This window comes from Bactrocera neohumeralis, chromosome 3 (assembly GCF_024586455.1).
Source record: "Bactrocera neohumeralis isolate Rockhampton chromosome 3, APGP_CSIRO_Bneo_wtdbg2-racon-allhic-juicebox.fasta_v2, whole genome shotgun sequence".
NCBI classification, from domain to species: domain Eukaryota; kingdom Metazoa; phylum Arthropoda; class Insecta; order Diptera; family Tephritidae; genus Bactrocera; species Bactrocera neohumeralis.
Genome location: NC_065920.1, coordinates 21,591,792 through 21,612,702, shown reverse-complemented (window position 1 = coordinate 21,612,702; position 20,911 = coordinate 21,591,792). Strand labels below are relative to the sequence as shown.

Sequence of the window (20,911 nt, the reverse complement as noted above, 5' to 3'; positions counted from 1 at the left end):
GAGTGATCTGTCTTCGGTGGTTGGTGTTCTACGTTGTATTGGTAGTATGTTTGCGGCATGTCCATTTTTTCCAAAAGACTGGCAACCAATTGCTTGGTAGTGCTTCGTGAGCGAATAGCTTTTGTTAGACTCGGCTCATTTTGAAACACCTATAACACCAAACTCATCACGACTCATCACCCGTCACGTTGTCATAGACATGTTTCACAATATTAAAAATTTCTCTCGATCAATAGACATGACTCTTTTTTAAGCGATCAACAAATTGTGTAGGATCCCAGGTGAAAAATGATTGTCTGCAATGAAATGTTCATGCAATATTGAATGTACTTGTATGCTGGTCCCACTAATGTCTATAGTTGTGTCAATCTTACGATAGATCACATGACTATACTGCAACATCAGTCTACGCTTTTTTGAGCGATTGACAAATTTTGTGGGATTCAACGTGAACAAATTTTTATTACAGTCAAATGTTCAGGAGACCTACATACATCCTACATTGAGTTCCCGATACCATCGATACACATTGGTTCTTGTTGGACATCGAACATTTAATTAAGTTCATTTAGATAATTCAGATGTAAGAAATAATCGCGCGAAAATTCTCGCCTTTTCATAACATTTTTTTTTGCCTAGTTGAATATTTCAAGTTACTGTAAACACTACAAATAGCGGTCGTGTGTCAAAATGTTCTGAGTATGCATAACATCAAAATATTGAACTTTACGATAAAGTTGTGAGTTGCCCTATTGCAATACCAGGGTTGCCCAATCCTGAAAAATAAAGGCAATCTACCTATTATTGATGTGCAGATATTATATGGTTTTAAGGGCGAATCTCTTGAAAAAATAAAAATTGTATATTTTATTCTATACTTCGAAAACTTCTAATATCTGCTTATCAATAACAACATAATTTCGTAAAACAGAGAAATATTTTTACTCAATCTCTCTCAATCAAATTACTTCATTCCTATACTCGTACAAGTTATACCTCTCTTTGTATACATAAAAACTCTTATGTTCGAACACTGTTATACTTATAACACCATATTTAGTTTTTTTGTTTCATTTTACGCCACCCAATAACGGTTTATGACACACCTACTTCTTTCGTCGTTTTCAAAATTAAATTCTGAAAATAAAGGTGTAAGACAATCGTATGTGTGTGTTAGTGTGAACTCATATACTCATTTATATACCAGTATTTATGTAATTTAGGCGCCACTTTGACATAACGAAAGCACGAACTCGAACGAAAGTTCGTAAATGATAACATTGACTTGAACTTTATTGCCTCACAGTGGGCTGAGTTGGTATTAATGTAGTCAAATATAAAATTTAATGAAAATATAAAAATAAATGAAGACATAATATTTTAATTGAATTTCTTTTGCTCTTTACTTGTAGATTTCAAGTTCGTTAGTGCTTATAAACCAGTATCGCTAATTCGAAATTAAGGTAAGTGAATTTGTAACTTTTTTTTTATAGTTAGATTGTCTTTTTAAATTGCACAGTTGATGTGAGTCCTTTGTTCCTCTTCACAGAAGAAAAAATTGAAAAAACTATTCGAGACAGACTTAGGATTATAAATATCGAAATTATCAAAAATTCAAGTACTTACTTATACACTTATTTCATTCATATTCAAGCGTTGCTCAAGAGAGTGATACTTGTCATTATAAATTTTTTGAAATATTTGGAGTAGGCTCGCCATCTAATGACTTGATAATATACCCGAATATATCAGATAGGTTTTTAGCCAAATGTTCTTAAAGTTTTCTTAGAATAAAGCTAAAAACGTACAAATCAAAAAATTATAATAGTAAATCGAAAGCTTGGCAAATATAGTGCTTCTTTTAAATGAAAATTCCGTCCAATAAATGAGTGACTTCGATTTATAGATTTCATCAGTCACCCGTCGAATAAAAATTGATGAAATTGAGTACAGGATATATTAGGTTTGCCACAAAGTTTATAATACTGAGCAGAAACCTCGGAGGCCCTATGAATTACTTTGTGATAAAAAAAGTACCCAAAATTTGTATATAAAACGCAAGATATTTATTAATCAATATATATTTTGTCGCCTTCAAAGTAATCTGCACCAGATGTTTTACGATTTTTCCAGACCTCGAAACACTTTTCATTAGCTCTTTTTTGGGATGGCCTTCAGCTCTTTCAGCGAGTTTTGTTTTCTCTCTTCGATCGACTGAAAATGGGCTCCACGGAGCGGCAATTTTCGTTTGGAGAAAAAGAAAAAATCACACGGAGCCAAATCTGGTGAATACGGTAGTTGATCGATGGTATTCATTGCGTTTTGGCTTTAAATTCGGCCACAATCGTGGCTCGATGCGATAGTGCATTATTATCGTGTAAAATCAGGAATTGTTCTTCCACAATTCCGGCTATTTTCGATGGATGTTCTCACAAAAACGTCTCATTATGACCAAATAGAACTCCTATAGACCGTCCGTCCGTCCGGAACAAATTAATGATGCACCGAACCGCGAATATCGAGAAAAGAACAATGAGTATCACCTTCATTTTTGCGCTGCTTTGCCGTGTTTTTTTTTTTTTTTGGTTTCGGCTAGTTTTTTTTCCTTCAAATCCGATAATTGTTGACTTGTTTGCATGTCAAACGCATAAACCCATGTCTTATCGGCAGTTTTCATGCTTCATTCAAAAGCGTGGGATTCTTCATGAATGTGGGATCGGAATTCACACGATCAAATATATTCAAAGGGACCTGTTTACGGTATTCTTTTAGAAAAAAATTCAGTTTTATCGGGACGAGTCGAACAGACTAGCGAGAGATGTCGAACTCTCTTGTCATCCCTCTAGCACTTGCCTGACAATTTTCATGTACCATATCCTTTTTTAATATTTTTATCAGTTGAAGTGGTCGAAGGTCGTCCAGAACGAGGCATGTCTTCAACGATCTCTCTACCGTCTTTGAAGTCTTTGTACCACACGTAGGCTTGTGTTTTTTTATAAAACTGACCCACCGTTGGCCTTTTCCAACATTCACAACGATTCGGCACACGAAATTCGGTTAAAAATACAAATACAAATTCTTTATTCGATATTTTTATCCATTGTAAAAACCGCAACGTACTACCGAAGAGTACAGACTCAAGCAGCTGATGTAAACAAATTGGTTGACAGAATGCGTTCATATTTGGAATAGTAATTAAGGAAAGTCCCACCAATTCAGCAAAATACACGTTTTTGGAAAATCTATTACCTCGGGAATTTAATTACAATTTCCGGGTGATTTTTTGTCTAACATCAATGATCATCATGACGAGCTCAGCCGATTTTGCCATCTCGTCAGTCAGTCTGTGTATATATATGTATGTATGTATGTACGTCAACTAGCCCCTCTCAGATATTGATATGAAATTTCGCACCCGTTCTTTTCTCACAAAGAAGCTGCCCATTAGTTGGAACGGCCGAACTGCCATATACACTAAATAATCTGAATAAGGAGCAAGGAAAACTTCTTTCATTTGACGAGGTATCAAGAAATTGACTATTGTCTAAAGAAGTGATGCAATCTCAGAAGGAATTGTTTAGATGGTACATTTTTTTTTTGTAAAAAAGTTTTTTTTTATACCCCTCAATACTGGAAAATTAAATTATATATATTTTGAATAGAAATTTTTTTTCGACCTTTTTGTAGCAATTTTTTCTCAAGTTTGTTAATTTTTATACCCTCGAAGTTGCTAAGGAGTATATTATAGTTTTGTCACATAACGGTTGTTTGCAACACCCAGAACTAAAAGCATCAGATATAAAGTTATATATATAAATGATCAGTATGTTGAGGCGAGTCGATTTAGCCATGTCCGTCTGCCCGTCCGTCTGTCTGTATATATACGAACTAGTCCCGTATTTCAGTTTTTGGCCAAAAGATGCCACGCCCACAAAATCGGAAACCGAAAACCTATAAAGTGTCATAACTAAGCCATAAATAAAAGTGAAATTTGCAAACGTGGAAAATTTTCTAAGTTTTTCTTATCTCAAGATAGCTATGTCAACCAAACTCTATAGAGTCGTTTTCTTCAGGCATTTCCATATACAGTTCAAAAATGGAAGAAATCGGACAATAACCACGCCCGCCTCCCATACAAAGGTTATGTTGAAAACAGCTGTTAACCGATAACAAAAACAAAAATTTTACGGAAGAAATGGCAGAAGGAAGTTCACCCAGGCTTTTTCTAAAAATGGAAAACGTGGCATCGCCCATTATGACCAAAAACTATATCTCAAATGAAATTCGGTACATAATATTTTCTTTACACCCTGATGACAACAAAAATGTAATCGGTTCCGCCTTCTTCCAAAGAAATTGAATTCCATGATGCCTTCTCTGTATAATACTATATATGAACATTAGGAAATGAAAATACAATTCAATACTCAAAGTACACAAATTGATCTAATCTAATTAATTTTACAGCAAAATAAAAAATATGTAAATGACGGATAATGAAACGATTATCACTTTATCATGAGAGTATAAAATGTTATCTTCTTACTTGTTTCTATATTTGTAATTTACGAGATAAACACAAAAAAATGCGATTTTCGTGGAAAAATCAGGCTTAGAGCCCCGTACTACCTCGCCGGTGTGAGTTTCGACTTTGTCGCAATGGGCACTTTTGTAGAGTGTTCAATTCTGAGGAATATGTGTCTAAAGTCAAAGCGATGCCATAAAATGCCTCTGAGCTATAGAAATTTACAAATAAAAAACACATATTTTACTAAAAAAATGGTCCACCTGAGTGAAGGGTATATTAGAATTTTTTTCGGTGCAGCCGAAATAACTAATATATATTTTTTAATAATTTCCTTATAATTTTAAATATTTGATGGACTGCATATTTATTTAGCTTATATAATTTCATTAAAATTGTGCAACCTCTCTCACTGTACAAACAACCAGTTAGCTCTCAAATTACGTACCCCAATACTCAAAAATGAGTCACTACCCCCATTCAAAACTAATTCTTACCGAACGCTAAAAACTTGCTCCAGGACGCACTCAACACTCAGTATTTTGCGTATGTGTGTGTACGACCATGAGCTTGCATGTAAAATATAGTAGCAACAACAACAGCCAACTGCTAAAAGCAACAATAACAACCAAAACGGTTATAACATTAAAAGCAACAATAAGCACAACAACAATAGCAAAAGCGCATATACGCTGCGCTCATAAATTATTAATGGAGCGGCTTATCAGGCGGCTTAACTCCGGTACACCTATTAAACGTTGTGTCAAGTGAGTTAATAAAAAAATTATTATTATTAGTCGTGCGCGCAGGCGAGTGTAAAAGCTTGCCAGCATTGTTGTTGCTATATGTGGAAATTGTTTTTGTTGTTGTAAAAACATACTGTTGCAGTCGGTTGGTGAATATGGTTAATACTTTGTGCCTGCGGTTGTATGCTGATGGCCGTTGTCGCCACACAAAGAAATTGTAAAACGGCAATTATTGTAATAAACAATACAACAATAGCAACAAAGCATATGAAAATTGTTGTCGCATGTCGTTGGCGCTTGCTCGAGAACCCCCAGCGACGCTAAAGTCGTAAAATTGATAAGAATGTCTCGGCGGCGGACGTCTGTCGGCGGCGGCTGCTGCTACTGTTGTTGTTGCTGTTTTCACTTATCGCTTTATAAAAATTGGTGGAAGTGAAACAATTAAAACAAAAAAATTACCGTGACGTTTGGTGTTGCTGTCACTTGCGTTGGCCACCAATGACACGCCGGGAGAATCGCTTGAGGTCGTTCTCGCTCTCTCTCTTTCTCTGTCATTCACTCTTTCTTATTCTAATTTTTGTGATGAAAGGAGTTGTGTCGTTGATTGAATAATGTCATTTAGACGAGTTTTTTTTTTATTTTCAAGTAGATTTGTGGTGTCTTTGTTGTAGTATTTTGCATTTTTATGCTGCTATAAATTGGGGTCTTCATGGTGTTATCAATCATTTTGCTCTTCGCACTTTTGTTGTATATTTTATTGCCACTGGGTTGTTGTTATTTATGATCTGCTATTGACTTGCAGCTGCAGTTTTTGTTGTAATTTTACTATTAAGTGAGTGATTTACTAGAAGGTACACCTTGACTCACTCACTCACTGGGTGGGCAGCCGAAAAAAAATTTCTTATATCGATCTAAAGTTTTTCGAATTGACTAAATTTAAATATCGCTGTGCTAATAAACCCGGAACTCACAGGAAATCATCCGTCTTGTGATCTTAACTCAATGCTTCAAACACAAAATCTTTGAATAAATGTGTTGGTAAGACACGACTCTAGTTTTGAGCTGTTTAGTCGAAAAAATTAAACCCATATTGTGGTCTTCTTCTTTTCTTCTTCTTATTCTGACTCTTTCTTCTGGCTTCTTCCTTCTTTTTGGTAGGACACAACTCTAGTTTTAAGCTGTTTACGTGAAGAAATCGAAATATCGTAGTATTCTTCTTCTTATGACTCTTCCATTTTGACTATTTTCTTCTTTTTGGTAGGACACAATTCTAGTTTTGAACTGTTTAGTCGAAGAAATATCGTGGTCTTCTTATGACTCTTCTTATTTGGCTTTTTTTTCTTTTTGGGCTTTTTAGTCGAAGAAATCGAAACCTATATCGTTTTCTTCTTCTTCTTCTGACTCTTCCTTTTTGGCTTCTTTCGCATCTTCCTTCTTTTTGGCAGCATCGCCAGCCCTACTAACTAGATCAGAGGCAGCAGCAACAAACTTGCTAAGGTCCTCGATGGTAGCTAGCTTGATTAAGCTTCACTTCGATGATCTGTATCTCTAATTAATGCTTCAACTTCGTTTACACGTCTGAAAATTAAGTTTTCTGGAGGTCTGCAAAATAGTTTGTCTTCTCCAGGTAGCCGATATAGATCACACCTCATGAACCCCAGAAAGCGGTAGTTATTACATCAACAGTCGATAGATTTGTCTTCGTCTTCTTCGGCGCAGGACCGGCGCATAAAGTCTATTTTTAATTGTTCCTTGAGGTCTGGTGTACATGATTAATCCATGATTCTCCGACGGTTGAGGTGACGCAGCAAATCCACCGGTTTGCGCTTAAACACTGCTCTTTAAAGTGGGCACAAACAGCTTTTATAGGGCCAATATTTCATGAAGCTAAGTATGACTTGCGCGACCTTTTGGAAAGCCTGCTATCTTTCACACCGTCAATTGATTGTCTGTCAATATGATATCCAGGACTTTTGCACCGTTATTTTCCGTGGTAGCCGTTTTCGTAGCATCTAATCCATAGTTAGGTTCTCTACTTTTCTCTACTTTAATAGGGAATGCTTATTATCATTCGAAAGTACATTCTACAGCATTAATTTTTTGAAGATTATCTCTTTCAAATGTTGGCCGCGGTTACATCTCAGATGATCCAACCGTTGAGTCCACTTAACGATATTCGTTCGATCATTTCGACTAGTAACTGGCGAATGACACGCGTGATGTTTTGCTCTGAGGCCTGAATCGAAGCGGGACTGTCCGCATAAATTTTAGACTTTACATATCCTCACACGAAAAAGTCTAACGGCGTGATATCACCGTGATCACAGGCTTCAATTTCAGGTATCAAATAGTCGGCATCATTTTTAAAGAAATATGTATCGATGATTCCACTGGCCTATAATTCCTGGATGAAATGGTAGCTCTTAAATGTCTTCAGGTTGCTGTTCGTCTCAAATGCGGCAATATTTCTGATTGAGCCAGAAATGGGCCACATCGCTGAACAAAATTTGGCCCAAAAGCGTCGAGTCTTCTTGGAACTTTTCAAGAGCTCATATTTTAGATATTTAAAAAAAAAAGCTCGACATTTCTCCCTTCATTAAGTTACTATTTCTTCGACGTTTACGCTAAATTAATATTTTCTTAAAGTTGTTGATTCATATTAATTACCAGACATGTTTTACATTTATTTTATTACTTAATTATTTCCGCGAGTTCAAGCTGTTTTTTCATTCCTAATGTAAACAGACTGTCAGCGATTAAAGTCTAGCAATTAGTGTCTCAGCCGATGCTCTGATTGATTAGCATTTAATTAAATTAGTTCACAATTAGTTTAGAGTTGCAATTAATTCTGTGACAATTAAAAGACAATTAAGGCAATTTTCATAACTTGTTAATAAGCCATATTTCTATGATAATTCCAATATGCATATATACAAACTTGCACAGTACATACAGACCCTAAGATTATAAATACGAATTTAATTCAAATCAATCTCGATTAAAATGTTTTACCACTGTACTAAACTTATTACATTTGATTAACTCAGTAGAGTTTTCATAATAGTAGATTATTCTGAATATGAGGACACCTAATAATTTAATCACTTTTGGAATGGAAAACTGTTCTTGTCCTATATTTTACGCCCAACTTTCAGGAAAAGATTTTGTAGAACACCCACTCCTTCTAATAACCTCGGCTATTCGTTTTAAGTAAGTTTTCTTATAGTAAGGGGAAGCATCGAAAGTCGGAGTGCTGAACTTTAATCCGCTAAACCTAACCTACACACAACTCAAGACTCTCCCACAGAATCACCGGTTCATTATTACTTCGTGGGAGGCACATGACATTTAATTCTCCACTATTGTGCGGACTGGCGGACGCCCAATATTTTGAAAAGTGTCAGTTTTGTCATTATAAAATCAGACGTTTCGCTAACGGCTTTCCATTTCTCAGTCGACTGAGAAGTTAGTTATCCCCTTGTAGTTGAAAAGCGAGGAGAAAGTTTTCTATATACTGGGTACACGTGTTGTTGTGGTAGCGGCAGAGTTTTGCCGAGTAGACAGTCCTTAGCCAGATAAAAATCCGGGTCTGTTCCGGTTACATAGACCTGACTGTCGTGGAAACGACACTCTGTACACGTTGGACAGTTCGGACGAATGTCATTGTAGAATCTGTAAAGGTTCGTCTAGGCATGGATTCAAAAATGTGTTGAAGATAATCTTTATTAATTTCTTCATTCCACACAGTTTCTATGATTTTTCCCATTTCTTTTAGACTTTTTGGACGCTTTTCTCTTATCTTTTTGCCCATACAATGTCAGCATTTCTCAATTGGATTGAGTTCTGAACTGCTTCCTGACCACGTGAAAGGCTCAATTCCATAAAAATCTTTTGATTTGGCGTTTGCAATGAAGTATCGAAAAATTTATTTTAATATTTTTATGATTTAGTTACCGTTTTGGCTCTATGGCAGGAGTCTGAGTAATCCTGAAAACACCTTTTGAGTGTGTTCGAACAGCTGTTCAATTCTTGGCAAAACACCTTCTTACAAAATTGTAATACATTATTCGGATTCACGGATGCTTCAAAAATAATGAGCTGCCCAACACCAAACTTGGTTATAACCACCACACCATTTAATAGGTTGAATGCTTTACGGTGGGTAAAACACATGTTTCCAAAAAACGCTATCAATTCCTACGAACTGTGGCATTTCTATTAGGTTCAAACAAATTAAATTTGCATTCGTCGGAAAAAATTTCTCCAGTCCGATACAGTCCAAGTTTTGTGTGATTTTGCCCCTTTCCAGCCGCTGTTTCTTCATTGGGCTAATGAGAAGTGTTTTTTTTGTGGACGTCGCGCTCGTACTCCAAGATTAAATTTAAATTTATGAAAATAATATAAAATAAGAGATTGTAATTTGGAAGAATAAACTACTTAATCTTCAAAAAACAGTAGGAAAGACCTAAACAAGTTCTAAGTATGTATACTTTACCTAACACCGAACGAGTTCGATGTCATACATATGTATATGTATGTACATACATATATACCATATAGCCCTTAGCTTAGAAGTTTGAGTCTTTTTTCTGACTTAGTAACTGATTAGAATTTGATCCGGACTGTCAAAATAAGCTACTTGTAAGCCAATAGATTCATGCCAACGCCTAATACAATTTTCCTTACACTTGTAAGCTTTTACTGGGAAGGCACTAAGTGTATTCAGCGAATCTTAATTTTTTTAATCTGAGCGTATTTTTGGACAGCTTCGACACGAATAATACTGATGAAATGTGGTACTCCAGTCGCCGTCGTTTTAACTAAAGATTCAGGACTTTTGGTGCGAGTCAAGCATTAATACGCTACATACCCAAAATATTAGCCAAAATATGTGGAATGGATTCATAAGAGATGTTGAGATCCTCTAATATCTCTCAGACTCCAACGTGAAGATTTTCGCTTTAACTTTAATTTTTGAGATATCGATCTGACATTTAATTTCCTTTCTAGGAAGTTGCTCGTTCGTCGGAGCCATCGATATCGAACCACTATAGCATTTAGCTGTCATAGAAACTGATCGATCAGAATCAACATAGAGATAGTTTTATCCACGCTTATGCTATAAAATATATTTTGGTTTTCTTGTTGTTTATATGTTTTTTTTTTTCAAATTACGCACTTATTTGAGAACTTGGTTACGAATATTCTTCTACAGAACTTATACTTAAATATAAAATCACTGTGTCGAAGCGCAGTTATATTCATACCGATTGTTATAAAGATATTACCAATCATTAAAAGCATTCACTTAATTGCTGTGCAATCAATGAAAATATTTCCTCGAATGAGAAATGCTCAAATGTCTCTAATGACGCCAACATTCACAGCCGATCGGTGGACTCAACGGACCAGTGTCACATTGAGCGACGCATTCTGTGAGCGCATTCGTGGAATGTACGAACGTACGAATGTATGAGCATTTATTTGTAGTGGTGTGTGTGTGTGCGCAGATAAATGCTGCCGTCGCCAACAAATGACAAATTGACAAATAATAAAAACAACAAATGAATCAACAGGCGTACAACAATAAATCAATAGCAAAGCAAATAAAAATCAATCGCCGCCTTCAATTGAGTGCTTAAATCCACAACAACAGAAAATCAAAGAAACAAACAAATGAACGAACGCGTGTTGGAGACACGAACTTGTCAACGCGTGGAGCAAGGTAAACAACACGAGAACACCAACAGCAGTGCAGGCAAATTTAAACGAACTATCAGCAATTACAACAACTGTCCGCTGCAACGCATGTAAAGTGTGACTAAAAAGGTTTAGCCTAATGTAAACCCATAAATACTGCGCTTGCGGCTGGACATGACGTGCGGGGAACGCACACAAGCACACGCACAGCGCGTGCGAGCGAGCCTGCGCGCTACCTCATTTGCGTTCGCGAACATTAACAAAATGCAGACGAAGTGCTTCTGTTTCGGCGCATCTATGCGCTCTAAAGTGCTGCTGACAGTGGAGCTCACTGTTTGGTTGGTGTTTGAGACCAGTGTTGTCGCTGAAAAATATGTTATTATGTAACCTATCTACATACATAAATCCTTGGTACCTATAGATCGTGCGAAAACTAAATTGTCATTTATTCCCAAAAAATAGTTTAGATTTTTTCCTGAAACCGAAGATATCAATAGGTTTGAGCCTTATATCATCCTTCTTTCAGGCAGTTTTCGCCTAGCAAAATGATGCCACTAATACTCCTCTCGTTTTTATAAGCTTAAAATTTAAGCAGAGTTTATTCAGCCCTTAATATCTGGATCTGGATTTGACATATCCATCGGATGAATATAGATTCGTGTATAATTTTTTTTACTTTCGCTGTTTGGCGCCAATGGAAGTTCTAAGTGTAGCTAGGTCCTTCTCCACCTAGTTTTTCCAACGGAATGGAGGTCTTCCCTTTCTTTCTGAGTGGGTACTGCTTCTCCCGGTGGGTACTGCCGCGAATACTCTCAGAGCTGGAGTGTTTTCATCCATTCGGACGACATGACCTAGCCAGCGGAACCGCGGTCTCTTAATTCGCTGAACTATGTCAATGTCATCGTATACGTCGTACAGCTCGGACCATAAATCTTTCCCAGAACCTTTCTCTCGAAAACTCAAAAACTCGTAACGCCGACTCATCAGATGTTGTCATCAGCATGCCTCTGCACCATATAGCAGAACGGGGATGATGTGTAACTTGTAAAGCTTGGTTTCTGTTCGTCAAGAGATGACTTTACTTCTTAATTGCCTACTCAGTCCGAAGTAGAATCTGTTGGCAAGAGTTATTCTGCGTTGGATTTCGAAGTTGAAGTTAATGCTGGTTCCGAGATAGAAAAAATTATCTACAACTTCGAAATTGTAACTGTCAATACCTGACGTAGAATGCAACGACTGTCTGTTTGATGACAGAAGATATTTGTCTTGCCATCGTTCTCGTTTGGTATCGAACGGATCAGAGGTCCTTCTCAAACCTGATGAAGCTTCTGATATTGCTCAACGTCAATTTACACAGCCATATTAGTTTTTCGGAGATACCAAATTCAGAAAATGCGGGGAAAACTTTGTGCTGTCAAAAGCAGCTTTGAAATCGACGAAAAGTTGGTGCCTGTCAATCCTCTTTTCACAGGTCCTTTCCCTTGGAACGTCGATTTTCTGTGTACCTAAAACACCTATATCTTTGATGAAGATTATCACAAATCAACAAATTACTTTGAGCCTATCAAAATTTGTTGAGGCGGTCAATGTCAGCTTCTACCACAGTCGTGCAAAGGCTGGATAATGGTGTAGAAAGTGCCTAGATGTCTCTACATTATCTTGTTCCATACAATTTTGACAACTTGAATCCAACACGATTTTTAGCTGTACCACATGAATGTCTATTGGACGAAATCCAGTAAGAATTCCTACAGTTCAACAGATCTCCTGCGTTTTATTCTAGGTTGTCATGGTCGTAATCCAATGGTAGGCCCAGAAAACGTGTTGTTTCGACGGACTATTCTGGATAAGTAGGAGTTTAACCTGCCACAGTACCCACTACGAAGTTGCGCAAGGGTCTCTCTCGTTTGTCGCGGCAACTCGAGCTCTTCGTCTAGGAAATGGAGTCGGTGAAGGTGTTAATGGCTCCACTGTGAATGGCGGCAGTGCATGTCTGAAGTTTGTTGCGTCCGAAGTCTGGTCGGCGTATTGTTTTATGTTGCCCAGGTAGTTAATGCGGAACGATGCTCCTAGGGGGAGTTCATTATGCTCCTTAACTGCGAGCATACGGGCCACTCTATGTAGATGTTCGATGGGAGACATCAAGTGGCATCCTGTCGTAGTCCAGAGTGCAGTGTTCTGACATGTTTGCAGCTTACTCGTCTTCCTTTCACTGCATCCAGACCATATTGTTGCGGCGCAGTTAAGGACCGGTCGGCCGATTGCCTTATATGTTGGCAACAATGCTTATTTGTCTTTTCTGTTGCGGCTCTGTACTTTGGCAGTTTTTGCGGTCGTGTGAGGAGTGAAGGAGCACAGGCTTTCAAAGGACACAGCTAAAATCTTAGGGTTATTGACAGTGAGAATCTTAACGGCATTGACGGCAATATTAAGGTCAAGTCTATACTCCTATAAGTATTAAGAATCAGCACTTTGGATACCCAGAATAAAATTCAAAATTTATGGATTGAGTTGTCAATAGCTTCATAAACCAATGACTATTAGACTAATGAAAAAGGATATTAAAATAATAAGGTGTCTAAACATAAGCCCAAATAAAAACGTACGACTAGAACTAAATTGAAAAAAATTGTGTTTAAACTTCAACAAAGTGGCAACACTTATTTAGATGCTTGAACAAGAAGCAGAATAATCTTCGTTGTTCGTAAGCCCATTACCCCGATCCGTATTGGATCATCACTTCGCCGCTTAGTGTGCCCGCGAAGTTTAACAAATTTGCGCACTTCATATCGGCTGTCGGCCATGTATGTCCATCAACACCAATAAACAATAAACGCGAACACACACACACATGCTTCGTGGCAATGTTGAGACGACGCGCGAGCAGTGATCATAAAAACCGCAACAAGCAACAAATGAGCAAACACCCGAAAGCAACACGCCAAAGAGACCCGTTAAAGGAGCAGAGAAAAAAACTTTTTGTTGTGAGTCAGCGGCAAAGTAAGTGCAAACCGCCAGACGACGCTGCTGCAATAAGGTTGAAAGCAAAGTGTATTGCAACAGCAAGTGGATCGGAGTCAAAGGCAACGTAAACCTAACTGCGTTCGGTGCTGCTCAACACAGCAAATTAAACATTGATCCTTATCGACATGTCAGAAATGAGACTTGCGCAGCTACTCAACGACAGCAGCGTTGCAAAAGGTGTATCGACGAGCAGTGAGCTAAGAAGAAAATGCAATGATCGGTAGCTCAGCAGCCGGAACGTATACTGGTAGCAATTGTTTGGTCGCAGGGCACAACCTGCAGCGCTGGCATAAAAAACGCTTTCCTGCGTCCGCCTGATTACGGCAGCAAATGAGGCGTTGGCTTCGCTTGTTCTACGGTGTTTTACGGTGGCGCTGCAACATCACCTCAATTACAACGGTGCGCATCAGGCAACAGCGTTTAAAACACACACGCATGCATCTGCGCATGCGCACATCACTCATCAATGAGCTAGTGCGGCAGCGCGAGGCACGTCAGCTTAGACGCATTGAGGCGAAATGCAAGTGCGCGTCAGCCATTTGGCAGGCGTTGAAGCTGTCGATGAATTAATGTGAGATGTTTAGATAAGCGGGGTTAATAAGCGCAGGATTTTGTAGGCTGGCAAGCGATAATAGCACTTAATTTGTTTGAGGTAACGTAGCTGAGTCAGCGGGCCATCGATAGCAAAGAGAGAAAAACTGAAACTGTAACAAAAAGCATTAGAGTTGTCTAAGCGCAGAACTTCCTTAGCATACAGCTCCATACTTTTGCCTTTATTCCCGAGTATCGTTGCTCCGCTAGACGCCATCTTACGGCATCTAAATCAGGTTTGTTGTTGGCGACAAACATTATATGGCACTGGCGTCAGATGCCGCCATAAACAAGGAATTCCGTCGCTCATCCGAAGAACAAAGCAAGCATTCATTCTTAACCGGATTAACGCAGTAAACAGTCATTACTGACGGCTAAACTGGCCCAGCTTACACACATACACATACATACACGTACGTACAGACAAACACACATGCGTGCGCGACTATTTAATAATACGAACTTATCTAAAGCCCATTAACTCAGTCACTAATGGAGCTTATCGCAAAACGAAACAAGCAACCGGACACCACGGAGACATGTCCAACAACCTGAGAGTATGTCAATGAGATGGGCAAAAGAAGGCTGCTTGAACGGATGAGTAACGGAAAAACGACGAGAATGACGACGACGGCGCGTCGGACGTGCTTGGCGTAGGATGGATGGATGGACCGCAGCGCAGACAATTTAGTGACTAGTTTATGTGTAAACAAAGCGCGATTTCTGTAGGTTATAGTTGGAGAAAGAGCTAAGGGGTCGCGCTAGTAAAACAAAGTGCTTCAATCGAAGTTTTTTTTTCAAGGCAATAAACTGTAGGGAACGTCAATAGATCAAAAATTTTTATTTATATTTTTCGGAGCATGGCTAATAATTGATGAGAAAAGTTTCCTAATATTGGCAGACGACGATGTACCGGAATTCCCAAATCTTAATTCATTAGGAGACCATCCCACACTAATCCAATATGTCCGACTGCATATAGTAAGACCCAATTGACGTCATAACAGTGCTAACAGAATGCCGCACAATTACAGAATGCCTCTTGTTGTCTTCTGATCGAAAGCGGACTTCTCTCCAAGCAGTTTCGTATTTGAGGTGGAACCTTGTCTTGGCAGGACAAATAGATCATTCTTACAACGCAAGAAACACGTATTGGGATCTGTACTGCAGGAAGCTTCGATCAACTCTTTTGGTCGCGCCAGGTTGCGATCCAGTGCGCAGTCAGCTGTTGGTTCCTAACTGGACACTGTCTCATTGGCTTTCACGCGGTGTAGGTAGAGATTTTGGAGAACGCAATTTGTCAAAGTTACAATAGGGAAGACGAGGTAGAAAAATGTAGACACTTTCTCCTCTAATATTCAGCTTTCGCCAGACTAGGGACTGAAGCATCTCATTTGCAGCACTTTTTAGTAACCCGTCGAATTGGCTGGAATTGTTATTTGCCGCCTCACTAAATGGTTGGCAGGTTCTAGGCGTCTCGGTCTTTTTGATCTATATGTAGTTCTGGACATCACAATTCGTAGACGTCTTTAGCTGTCCAAGTAGCATTATACGTTTCCTCACTAGAAATCAGCAGGATATTTATATATCCAACCTTTATCGAAATTAAACAATTTACCGACCGGACTTCGGACTGCCTTTTGTTTGCATTAAAAAGCTTTAATATTTGAGCCATGAAGAACTTTCTCGATTTCTTATGGTGAATGGCATTCTTGAAATCAAATCATCGCGAAACTGGAATAGCCTTTACGCAACTTCATATTTGATTAAACGTCAACAATCTACCTAAATATTTTCTCCATGGAAGGATCCTCGCATACCTCTAACGAGCTCTGAATACTCCCAGTAAATCCGGCTCATCTAACTCCCTTTTCCTATGGTCTGATCTCGGCAAGACAGTTGGGTTCTGGACTTACATATGCACAGAAAACTTCAATGACAGTTGACATACCTTCCCTTGACAGAATACATCTATATTCAATCCATCACATAGATCCAATATATCCAGGCTTATAAGAGGAATAATCGCTTGTAGTTCATTTAAAGAGACCTCCGTAAGCACATAGTTTATGCCCGTCATTCGACAAGACTGGCAGTACGTACAATTTTTCCTATACGTAGAAAAACCTTCTTCATATCTTAAAAGTGGTTCAATTCTCGGCTAACTGTTTCCGATCTTTTAGTTAGCTAGGAAACTTATAGTTTCTCCTTATAAAAAGGAAACTTCCATAGTCTCTGTTATTAGCAGATAGATAGAAAACAGTTGAGGGTTTGCACTGCGACCTACGGTCTATGGTTGAAGCCCCACCTTAATGCATGGTTCCAGCCCCATCATCCTGGAAGCCGCCCCATAGTGGGCTAGTTCGTTGGCCAGCTCGTTTCCGGCTAACCTTTTATGCCCCGGCACCCAAATCAGGTGTACACGGTTGCAAACAAATAGGCGGTTCAGCCTTTCTGCACACTTTTCCACTAATAGCGATTTGATCTCATAAACTGATATCGCTTTTAGTGCCACTTGACTATCGCTGAGTATAGCGATACGCTGGTTGCGGTAATTGCAATGGAGATTGAATTCTGACCAATGACTTGTAGCAAAGACTTCTGCTTGAAAAATGCTCAGAAAACAAACCATTGGTATGAATAGTTTGGTATGCGGTCCCGCAATGTCTGCTCCAATGCCTTCCGGTGTTTTGGAGCTGTCAGTGTAGCACTGGATAGAGTTGCCCTCAGGTCGAGAGTGAAATCATTCTAATCCGTCTTAATGCCGAGAGTAATTATAAACTTTTTTGTGCAGTGAACCCGCTTCGTAATTGCCATTTGGCGGAAGAGGGGCCAGTGGCGTTATCTTCCTTTTGTCAAAACCCTCTGCAGCCATGTGCAACATGGCATGCTTCGCTGCCAATTCGATCAATAGATGCAGCGATGTAAACTCCTATATGACTTCAAGTGCTTCGGTTGAGCAAGTGCACCTTGCACCTGAGACGCTGACTTTATTGATACGATCTCTATCTAAAGAATAGTTTAATGTCTATGTCTTAAATGATTGGGCGATCAGGAAGACAAAATTATTACTTGCGTCTGTTTTTTGATCCATCAGTGCAGAGGTAAATAGCAACGACTCTGTTGGTGTTGATTAAACATTTAGCCCAACCTTCTCCACCCGAGGTTTTTCCTATACTTATGGCATACATCCATATAAACTAAAAGCAATGCCTTCGAGCGAAGCTCTGCGCTCCGGCTCTCTGTCTCAGTAGTGGGCGTATTAACGTGTTGTTAATAAACTCCGAAATTAGATTGGACTTGTTTTACCACTGACCAACATTTCTTTAAAAAATTTTAGTTGTTTTTTATATTTTCCTAATTTCTCTTTGTAATGCAAACTTTGTATTATGCTTGTTCCAGGCAAAACATAACTCATTATTTTGTCTCTTTTGTTGTTGTGTTTCTTTCACCATTTCGCAAAGTGCTAATTTTACTGCCATTTAATGCTAATAAATTAGCGCTAGACTTCATTGCGGTTTCGGCGGTTCGAGAAAAAATTGGCTCATTGGCATTAAGCAATTTGTAGTCAATTTTGAACAATGCGCGAATAAGTTCGCAGATTACTGTGAACGCCGACGAACGACTAAAAACGACTCTACAATGTTGTGAGTTACTGGAGCAGCTTCTATTGCAATATTTGTATTTTTGTTAGCAATATACCAAAATAGTCCTTTAATTCACATTAACAATGGGAAATAGACAGAGTTCGAAGCTCAACTTAAACCTTCACGGTACTGTAGGTGCCCCACCCAGTTACAAAAAACTTCACTTCGAGCTAACACAAGGTTAGCTAATTCCGTATTAGGATATTAAGTCAGAATCATCTCAAAACTCGACGAAGGTCCTTTCGGCAAGAGGAGCTTGCAGCGAACTGAGTTCCTGCTACTTGTGGTAATAGACTTAAGGCTCTGATCGGATTTCGTAGCTCACATTACTGTCGGTTGGGCTTCCTGAAATCTCCAGACTGGTGGCCGGGACCGTAGAGGTAACAGGAAACAAACTTGGAGAATATGGTTAGGGTAGTAGAAAATCATTCCAAAATCCCAAAATCCCGACACTGATACACTAATAATCCCGAACTCTGCCGAGATTTCGCACACTCCCTCTTTTATTTGGTCCGCTGACGCCACTCTGGCGTTGAGCAATACAAAATTTCGTGCGAAAACATTAGCACAAAGAAAAAACCGCAAAAGCTCCGTATTGAGCGTTATTTAGCAGTCATTCAACAATTAGTAAGTGACCGAGTTTCGCAGAAGTTCAAAAGGGAGCAACCGAGTGTGTGTGGTAAACAAAACGGCAAAGCACAAAAGAACTCTGCGCTGCTGTTCAGTAGCTGCTTGACGAATTGGTTATAATTGTGCTAATTAATAGGTGACGCCGGCGGAAGTGAAATTAGTACAAAATACCGCTTTGTAGAGTGTGGGTTGAGAAAGAGTTAGAAGCAGTTGCCGAAAACTTAAAAACAGAAAAAAGAAGCTAAAGAAAGCTAAACACTAAATCGAACCAGTTTTAGCTGGAAGTATTAGCAAAAAAAAAAATTTTTTAGTATTTATTCGTTTACTATTTGGAAAAGTTTATTTAAATAAAGTCTTATGTTTGTATTACACAAGCAGGCCAGAAAGATTTTTTTTCTTACACAAATTAATTGTGGGTTTTACTTATCAAAGATTTTCTTCAATTTTGACACTTCTTGCGGCAAAGTCCTACATTTTGAAACCGAAGGCCTAAATTAATATGACTATTTTGACTCATGAATATTAACGAAATTACCAAACATTATTCCCAAAATCATTACGAAGTAGAGAATTTCGCATTTTTTGCTTTTCGTAATTTGTTTTTAATTTTTTTAAATTTGTTTTAATGCAAAAATCGCTTTTGTATTCAATTTTAAGATATAATTTTTACAAAAAGTAAAGCATTTGCATATAATTTACTGATATCTTCTTAAACTTAGTCATTCATTGCTTGGGTTTATTATTTGTCGAGATCCTGCATTGCAAAAACATCAGCTAAGGAACTTAGACCTTTGGAAACTCATGACTTCAAGACTAATGCGTTCTTTATGTATTCTCATGATTGATGTTAGAACGATCTTTTCTTAAGTTCAAATAAATTAGTCAGAATTGGAATCAAAAGAGTTCAAAGATATTGCTTAATAGAAAAAATAATATATCTTCTTCTTTATTGGCGTGGACACCGATTACGCGGTTTTAGCACAATTTACAACCCCCGCCAGTTGTTCTTCTTTTCACTGTTTGGCACCAATTGGGATTCCAAGTGTAGCCAGGTCCTTCTCCACCTAGTACTTCCAACGAAATGGAGGTCGTTCTCTTCTCCTGCGAATAATGCGTAAAATATTATCAGTGCTGAAGTGTTTTCATTCATTCGAACGACATGACCTAGCCAGCGTAGCCGTCGACTTCGTTATTCACCGTTGCCATTACGTAAAGAACCATACATCCACCATACACCCGTACACTCCTAAGACCGACTCATCAGATGTTGTTATCATGCATGCCCCATATAGCAGGACGGGAATAATGAGGGACTTATAGAATTTGGTCTGTTGGCAAAAGTTATTCTTCGTTGGATTTCGAGGCTGATATTGTTGTTGGTGTTAGTACTGGTTCCAAGATAGACGAAATTATCTTATAACTGTCAACAGTGATGAGATGAACAGTAATTTGATGACAGGAGATATTTCGTCTGCCCTCGTTCACTAACAGACGCTTCGCTTTCTTATTCAGTCTGAAGAAAGTAGAACTAACATCGTGGTTCTTGCGGCCAATGATATCAATATCATCGCCGTAAGCCAGCAGCTGTACACTCTTATAGAAGACGGTACCTTCTCTATTTGGAACTGCAGCTCGAATTATTTTCTCCAAAAGTAGATTGAAGAAGTCGCACGATGGGTAGTCGTCTCGTTTGGTATCGAACGACTCGGAGAAGTCCTTGCCAGTTTACATAGCCTTATTAGTTTTGCGGGAATACCAAATTCAGACATAGCGGTATAAAAACCTTTTCGTGATGTCAAAAGTAGTGTCGATACTCTTTTCACGGGTCTTTTCCAAGATTTGACGCATGGTGAATATCTGGTCAGTTGTTGATTTTCCAGGCTAAAGCTACACTGATAAAATCCAATCAGTTTGTTGACGGTGGGGTTTAATATTTCACATAGTATTATACCTTTTAATTCCAATCGTCGGGCATATTCTACAAAGAAGCTGATGCATGCTCCTTATCAGTTCTTCGCCGCCGTATTTGAATAACTCGGCCAGCTCGG

At 38.5% G+C, this 20,911-nt stretch overlaps 1 protein-coding gene across 1 annotated transcript in view; it reads left to right on the top strand.

The window, feature by feature from the left end:
* The first annotated feature begins 1,412 nt into the window (after positions 1–1,412).
* LOC126753675 (homeobox protein aristaless) overlaps positions 1,413–20,911 on the top strand; it is a 94,714-nt gene continuing 75,215 nt past the window's right edge. Inside the window, exon 1 of the mRNA XM_050465348.1 lies at positions 1,413–1,463. The gene's annotated coding sequence lies outside the window, so the exon portion shown is untranslated. The remainder of the gene's footprint in view (positions 1,464–20,911) is intronic.